Below are 8,877 nucleotides of genomic sequence, written 5' to 3' on the forward strand. Positions count from 1 at the left end.
CTTATTTACGGATTTTATATCGTATTATACTTGTTTGACGATGATACCGAAAATGTTGTTAGTTTTTACGTATTCCTAACGGATTATGAGATCCTTCTAGATAGTTACAATTTTTATTGTTTTAAGGACAAATTTTAAGGGTGATACTCGTTCAGACCCACAGATTCTGAATTTTTAATTATAAATAACTAACTTATTCATTAAAAATTTTTCATTAATTAATTTTAATTTCATTTGTGAGCCGAAAAAGGTTTAACCATCTCCTGCAAGACAAGGCTCGTTTTAAGACAAGTAAACGTCGTCTTAGCCAAGACAAGGTTCGACTTTAAACAAGTAAACGCCGTTTTACCTGTCGTGGCCGTAAAAGTAAGACGAAGGCTTATGTCTCGACTCAGTATTGAGAAGCAGCCAGACAGTTTGGAAAGTGTGGGGATGGAATGTCATGGGGAAGCAGGAAATGCGACAGAAAGTAATATGTGGGGATGCAAAGGAATTGAGGGGAGGGGAAGCATTACAATTCATGGGAAGGAAAGTAGGGAATGTGTAAAAAAGTGAGGAACGGATGCAGGGAAGGTTAAAAAGGAAAGTGAGGGAGGGAGTGTAGAGGTAGTAAAAATAACACACACAGGCTGAAAAAGTGAGTAGAGGAATCTTATAGAATGCAATGAAAGGGAAAGTATGATGAGCGAGGGGAAAGGAAAAAGTTTAGAGAAAGCGGAAAGAAATCGGTTAAGATGTTTGGACATGTTGAGAGAATGCCAAATGAACGACTAACGAAACAAGTGTATCAAGGTAAAGTAAATGGCAGCGTGCCCAGAGGTAGACCGCGGAAAGAATGGTTAGAATGTGTGAGTGAGACCCTAGTTAGAAGAGACATAAGAAGTCACAGAAACACGAAAACCATGCATGAAAAAATGCACGGACATAAAAGAAGCTAGAGAAGTATGCCAGGACAGGAAAGTATGGCGGCAAATAGTTAATAAAAAGAGTGACAGTAGAGTGAATGACGCCTGAAACAAAAAACCTTGGCCAGTAATGGACCCAGGTGGGAAACCTTACATAACGACTTTGTGAGGTTCTTCGCCTGGGGTGATTGCTAGAGAGATTGATCAGCAACCTGGGTCGGAGCAGTGTTGCGGAAAGAACGTGTTATTTACTTAAATAACACGAGAATTCTGGATCAACCTGAAAATTCTCTATCCCTTCCACACAATACTCCTTTACCCACCGAGTGAGTCACGGCTACCCCGAAAGGGGAATGGCTTAATGGTGTAATAATAAAGAGAAAATAAAGTGAACATAAATTAAGTATGGGGAGATAGGAGAATTGGGACAAGTGTGTGGCTGGTAAGTGAGTGAAAGTAAATATATTAAGGGGAGTGGAAGAGCGGGAAGAAAAAAAGAGAGAAGGGATATATAGGATATGAGATGATGGGAAGTTGAGGAAGTTTTGGAACGTAGGGAGAGTGAGGGAAAGAGAAGCAGAGGAGGTAAGGGAAATAAAAGTAGAGGAAGACAAGCGAAAGCGAACGTGGAGAAGTTGAGAATGGAGAATTATTTGAAAGAGGGGGAAGTGAAGGAAGAATAAAGGGGAAGATTTTAGGGGAAGGCCGGGAAAGTAAGAGAAGTGTGATGAGTGGAATTAGAAAAGGTGTGGGACAGTAGGTGAAATGCGGGGAGTAGAGGAGGGAATTTTTGAGGCAGGGATATTACAAAGGCTTAATGAACGTCTTAATAGGTTACGTGACCCTGTTTAAATACGAAATTGAAGTATTTTGTGTCAAAGGAGATACTTCAAAGTAGTTGAGACGAAGTTTCATTCTGACATATAAGATATTGACCGAAGGATCGGCATTTAATTTTTAAAGTGACGTGCACTTTTCTTTCGGTTTAATTTATTAAATATCTTCAATTGCAGCGAATATCTTAAACTATTTTAGAAGGCCGGGAACAGTGGTTCAGGGATGCATTTTCGCGGCAAAATTAAGGTGCGGGTCGAAATTATCAAAAAGTTCCCTTTTTTTAAATTACTTAACATAAATTTCCTAATAAGCCTGAGGTTCGCAAATTATATTTATATTTTTTTTATTTAAGAATTATTGAAATCTATATAAAAAACGAATTCAATGTACAGAATAGGTTTGATAATCAAAACGATTTTAATAAATAAATTATTGAATTAATGCGCTGATTATTTTTTTTTTGTAGAAATAATTTTGTTTCTAACATAAAAAGCAAGACACGGTTCAAAACTTTATGATATTGAACCTGCAACATTGATAGAAAGTTAATATTTGTTGTTTCTATCACTAAATCTCGTTAATAACCTTCAAGATCATCATTTTTACTGACAAAATGTGTACAATTATTAATAATATACACGGTGGGATAATCAATTTCTTGAAATAGAAAACAAACATTCACAATTGCAGTTTTTCACAGTTTTCACAAATTTATGTTTATTTTTCACAATCCGTCAAGGATTACCAGCCATTTAAAAAAAATTAGGAGTAATTTTATTCAAAATACAGTATCTTCTGAACAAGCATAGATATATGAAATTGTTTTAATTGACTTGGGAATCCTTGCTCTTCCAATCGATTTTTAAAAAACTGGAAAAATTTAATAAAAAAATAAACGAAGTTCTCATTTTGCTTAAACGCAACGAAAGGTACTTTACGGCCGATACGATCTACACGCATGTTTCTGAAGTTATTGCTAAAGTGACCTAGTACTTATATTATTAAAAGGGAAACTTTTTCTCGTAATTTTACAAAAGTTTATAAATATCTTCATCTAATAAGCTCAAGCTGAAGAAAAATTTCATTTTTATAAAAATATGTTAACAAAAATTCGAATAATTCTGGAAATAGTTAACATTTCTTCCAGTCATTTGGCTTAGTTCAAATAGAAATTTTATAAATTATATATTCGTGAAGAAGTCACTAAATTTAAAGAATATGTAAATACTCAGGAGCATTAAAAAAAATTATTATTGAACCTATTTTAAAAAATTTGATTAATTTTTGATAAAAATATTGTTACTTTGAATCGTTTGAAATTACTCGGCAAGTATAACTATGATTGTAAATACAATCTAGAAAAAAAAATTTGAAAATATTTATGGTAACTATTTCCGCAGAACTATTTTAATTTTTGTAAAAATTTGAAATTTGTTATAGTTTCTTATATTTTTTTATTAAATCAATATTTTTGCTTCAACTTACGCTTATTAGACGAAACATATGAATACATTTCGTACTGAAAATTATGGAAAATAAATCTCATGACAAACGGCTATTCAGATTAACAGAATTTGGGTTAATTGATAATTAGTACCAATATAATGTATCTCAACTCAAAATTTAAACCAAATAAATATTAGTCTGAATTGCATTTCACGTAATAAAATGTAATTTGTTTTTAGAGGAAAGACTGAAATAACAAAAGAAAAACTTGTTTAAGATCGTTAATCTTTATCTAAACATTGCGCTTTTAGTTTAAAATAACCCGTTTCAGGTATAAAACGCAACTAACCCAAAAATGGATTAAACATGGCCTATTTCATGACTTTGAAAAATAATCTGAAGAAATAATTGTTTCAAATTGTAGATGTTTAAAAAAATGTAATGACTTTTGTCATTAAAAATGATTAATTTTCAAAATATAATACCTTTCATTTCAAAATGTCAATTTCAAGTAACAAAACGCCAACGAAACAGAAAGACGTAAATTGTTGAAAAATGTTACTTTTTTAACCTTATTATCGATTTTTGTTTAAAAATGCTAGTTGCCGTTAAAAAAATAGAAGAAGTTAAACTTTTTTTTAACTGATGCTTTCTTTGAAACTTCATGTTGTAATAATAAACTTCTTGTTGAAAAATACTTATCTAATTTAATATTTAAATTTAATAAAATAACTTCCGAATTTTGTAATTTTCCAGCAAAATTCATGGAAGTAGAATGACCCGCAGGATACTCAAATTACTTTATTTGGATCAAGTCCCACAAAAATCAGAGACCTGTCTCTAATATTACGTTTCGAATGTCCAGTTTGACACGCGATGTCCAATGTCGATCCATATCAATTCCAACATTTTTCAGTTTTCGCTAGATTTATGTTCTAGTTTCGTAATTCATAAAGAAAAAAATATGAGCAACAAGCTTTCATAAAAAGTGAACCAAAAGCTGTGTATTGGGAACTTATCAAAAATAAAATAAGAAATCAATTTCTCAAACTCAAAAGAAAAATACTATTTTTAAAAACAAGCCTAAAAAATCCCGAAGAATAAAGTTCACGACACTGTAAAAATACCGCATTGGAAAATACCCTAATAATTAAATTCCCGAATAATAAAGTTTCCTACTAATAAAAATCTCCAATTGGAAAATTCTTAACGCATGAACTTCCCAAATAATAAAAATTCTGTATTGAAAAATTCCCGAGTATTAAATTTCCAGAATAATGAAAGTTTAAAATACCGAAATACCCTAATTGGAAAATTCCCGAATAATAAAATTCCCAAATAATAAAATTTTAGAAAAATAAAATCCGGAATTAGAAAATTCGCAAATAATAAAATTTCTGATTTATAAAACTCCCGAATAATAAAATTTTCGAAATGGAAAATTGCCGAATTTGAAAATTCCCGAATAATAAAATTCCGGACAGAAAATTGTCGAATTATGAAATATCCGAAATAAGAAAATCGCGAATTATAAAATTCCCGAAATTAATCAATTAAATTTGTTTGTCTTCATGAAATTAATTGAATTATTACAATTAAAATTGTATTTATTTATGACATTTCAATTGTTTATATTCGGGAACTTTATATATTTCGAATTTTCTAGGAGATTTTACCATGCGGGAATTTTTCTATTCGAGAATTCGGATATTTTCTTTCGGGAATTTTATTATTTAGAAATTTTATAGCGTGGGAAATTTTATCATTCGGGAATTTTATTATTAGTCATTTTTATTATTAATAATTAATAAAATTCGTGTCACTGTAAAATTCTCAAATTACAAAATTTGTCAATAATAAAATTCCCGCATAATTAAATTCACGAATTAGAAAAATCCCAAATAACTTTGAAAAACAAAATAATGTTTTGAAATATTTCATTATCGCATTTTTAATAAATAAATATTATTAATGAAAAACTTTTAATTGATTAAATTTTGGAATTTTGTAGGTCAGATATTTTACAATTGGGCAATTTTCAGTACAGAATTTTATTGTTCTGGAATTTTTTAATCAGGGAATTCATCAGTGCCGGAAATTTTATTTTTAGTGTTTTTCGAGCCATCCATTTTTTAAATGTAAATATTTGCTTGATCCTTAACATAAGAAAAAATTATCATGTTTGCATAATATCATTAGTTGTTAATAATTGAAAAAAAGTTGGGCGCTAGAGATGAGGAAAAGTTAGAGCCGTGCTTCAGGCATTTTCACGAGCCGATTCACATTAGCAACATTTGCCTGACTTAAGCAAGAGTTAATGAGGATATTCCATGCTCGTGGTTCTGAAGACTCTCGTTATTCAACAGCTTGCAATAATGCTTCTAATGAATGCCTTATATTTAGAACTCAACTTAAAATAAGATTTAAAATGGAGAAAAAAATCCACGGAAGGAATATACCTTTGTTTGTGTATTGTCTTATTTGAACCCGCTTATTAAGTGCTCCATTACGTTGCGTCGGAAAAGCTTTGGATCAACTGAAAGCTAGCAGGATGGAATACAAAAGAATGCAAAGGGGGAGTGAGAGTTCTTGCTATTACGCTTGCTTTCTTCCTCTTACGTTGATGAAAAATTAATGTTCCTTTTTCCTTTCACATAACTACGTACAAAACAAAAAGAGCGCTTCTAAATATAATTAAAAGGTTTAAGAACCGAAGAATATATTTATACTAGGGAAAATAGCGCGCCACGCGCGATTTTTCCATCTTACTTAATCTAACTAATTCTTCGATTAGAATATATTCTGTAATTTAAATTACTATATAATATAATAAGTAGTCGTGAATTAAAATTTAATATTAAAATGTCTACATTGGCTTTCATATAATTTAAATTAAATTTTAATTTTAATTTTAATTTAGCTTTAACTTTAAATTAAATATAAATTTAATGAAGATTTAAATACAAATTTTTATTGGCTTTTAGTACTCTTAAACTTTTAATTAAATATAAGATTTTATCAGCGATTAGATATTAAGAAAATCTTTATTCTCATTTTGGAATCACAAGTCTTCCTGATACCTTCCATTTTCAAGACAGATCTAAAAATGTATAAATTAAAATTCTTAAAGCTTTCTGATTTTAATGATCAAAAGTTAAGTTTTTAATTCTGTATCTTCTCAGTTAAAGACATTTTGAATTACCAGAATTAGAGAATTTTAATTCTATAACTTAAGACTTGCATAATTTTTAAATTGAAATTACAAAAATTATAAACTCTTAAATTTTTTAAATTCACAATTTAAAGTTCTGCAATATTAGAGAGGGACAATTGAAAACTCTTCAATTTCGAAAAAAAGTATAAATAAAAATTCTGGAATATTGTAATGTATAAATAATTTTTTTTTAATTTTGATGATAAAAAATTCAGTTTTAGATCTAGATCTTCTACATTGTGTACATTTCTGATGGAAATGATAGAATTTATATATTTTTCAATTATAAATTATCCAACTTAAAAGTTTTTTAATTGGAATAATTTAGACTGTAATGTTCTCAATCTTTAAAATTGAGGATATATAATTTTAAACGCTTTTATCTTGCAAATTTTTTTTATCGAAGATTTTCCATCAAAAATTTTTCAATTTTTACTGTTTCCAATTTAAAATCCTTCTATTTTGAAAATTTTTTTAAAGAAACTAACTTAAAAAATGCTTGAGTAAATTTTTTTAAATTTTCGATGTTTTTAAATATCAAAAGCTAAGCTTTCAACTCCAAACATTCCAGATTAAAGAAATTTCGAATGAGAATAATAAGAATAACAGAATTTTACATATTCATACTTAAAAAATGGCATAATTTCTGATTGTTAATGTTGAAAACTGTTTAATTTCAAAGTACTTGCAATTAACAGTTCTACAATTTGAAAGTGTTAAAATTTGAAACCTTTTAATTTCAGGCTCAAGTTTAGGGAAACAGAAATAAAAATCCATAGATTTTAAGATATATTTATGAAAATTCCCTAATTTTGATGATTTTAAGTGTCAAAAGTCAAGTTTTTGAAGAACAGAATTTAATATTCAAAATTTACTAGAACAAAAATTTTTTTTTCAAGATTTATAATTTCAATTTTAACCATTCCGAAATGTTCAAATAATAATTTCTAAAATTATTTCAAAATTCTTAAATTATAAGTATTGATATTTCAAAATTCTTTAGTTGTGCACAGTGAAAGTAAGAGTGTTGATATATTTTTCGTAATTTCTTATGCCTTTTACATACAAAACATTTTTTTTTAAACAACTTTAAGTGAAAATAAAATATCGTCAAGTTAAATTGACTTATATTAATAAGTTGTCAAACTTGGTAGTAAAAAAAAAGATTTAAGAGCAGGAATCAGGGAACTTTGATATTAACGAACGAAAATAATTAAATTGAAGATTATTATGTATAATTTTAATTAAAATTCACATTGTCAATCTTTACTATCCCTTAACTATGTAGAGAAACTCAAGTTCCGTTTCTAATTATATTTGCTATCTATATATGTAATTCTTTCCATCTGAATAGCAATTAATACCTCCCTCCCCTGTCCTTCTACTCAGTATTCATAGCTGCCATTTACGTACAAATATTTGAGCAAGACGGTAATTTACTGAGATCTAGTTACCTAAAATAAACACTTAGTCAAGGTAAGTTAACTTTAATCGGATCGACTGATTGCCTCAAATTGCTACATGATAACTTAATTCCCCAGGAAAAGCATTTCAATTTCCCAAACAATTTTCCTCTTCTGGAGTAACAAATATTTTTTTTCAAGCTTTTTGCATTTTTTTGACGTAGCAATAAAGTTTTGATGAGGAAGGAAACAAGAATTTGTATTTTTTTGAAGAAAACTAGAGATAAAAAATTTAAACGATTCCGCTACACTCACATCTCACGTGAATAAGAATGTAAAAATTGTATATTGGGCAGTGAATAGAGGAAAATCTTTTCAAGGTAGCAAAAGATGAATCAAAGTTTTCATCTTTATTCGATAAGGTTTCATGAAGATGTAATTGAACGACGGGAAGCTCGACGACATAAAAAATTCGACCCACGTTTTTCACCAGTTCCTTAAGTGAGACCTCGCAATTTATCTGAAATGACGTCCTATTAAGATGGGATTCTTTACCGATCCTCTCGAACCTTTCGAACATGGAAAGTCCTTATTTTCTTGTCTCTACCTTTCCATTCCAGGCGTCACGAATGAGCTACCGACTAATGAGTTCTTAACTTTTTAAGCGCACCTTCATTGAAAGCTGAACAATTTCATCCTTCATCAGTGTTCAAAAGGAATTAAGAAAACTATTTGAATTCTGAATCCTTAATAATTAGAATGTAAATGAGATTTTCTCAAAAAAGGTTTGATCATGAATGCACAAGAAAGGGCCGCGCGTTGGAAATTATTCTTTTATTTTCGTTTTTAAGCTGAAAAATCAAGAGATTTTCTTTCAAATAGAAAGAATTTGTAACAAAATAGTTGCATTTTCAACCTCAACAGACGGTTTTTCACCAAAGGGTCGAATTTTCAGGACAAAAACATTTAGCCAAATACACCAAACTCTCGCTTTCAGTCACCCCATTCTCGTCCTTCCTAGAACTGCCGGCTCATACAGTTTCTCAGGGGAGCAGGGTGAGAGAGATTGCGA

The 8,877-nt window shown here is 29.5% G+C and overlaps 1 protein-coding gene across 1 annotated transcript in view; it reads left to right on the forward strand.

Annotated features, from left to right (window-relative positions):
- The window catches only part of LOC117170965 (lachesin-like), a 266,217-nt gene that overhangs the window by 90,717 nt on the left and 166,623 nt on the right, over positions 1-8,877 (forward strand). The window lies entirely within an intron of this gene.

This window comes from Belonocnema kinseyi, chromosome 4 (genome assembly GCF_010883055.1).
Source record: "Belonocnema kinseyi isolate 2016_QV_RU_SX_M_011 chromosome 4, B_treatae_v1, whole genome shotgun sequence".
Classification (NCBI taxonomy): Eukaryota; Metazoa; Arthropoda; class Insecta; order Hymenoptera; family Cynipidae; genus Belonocnema; species Belonocnema kinseyi.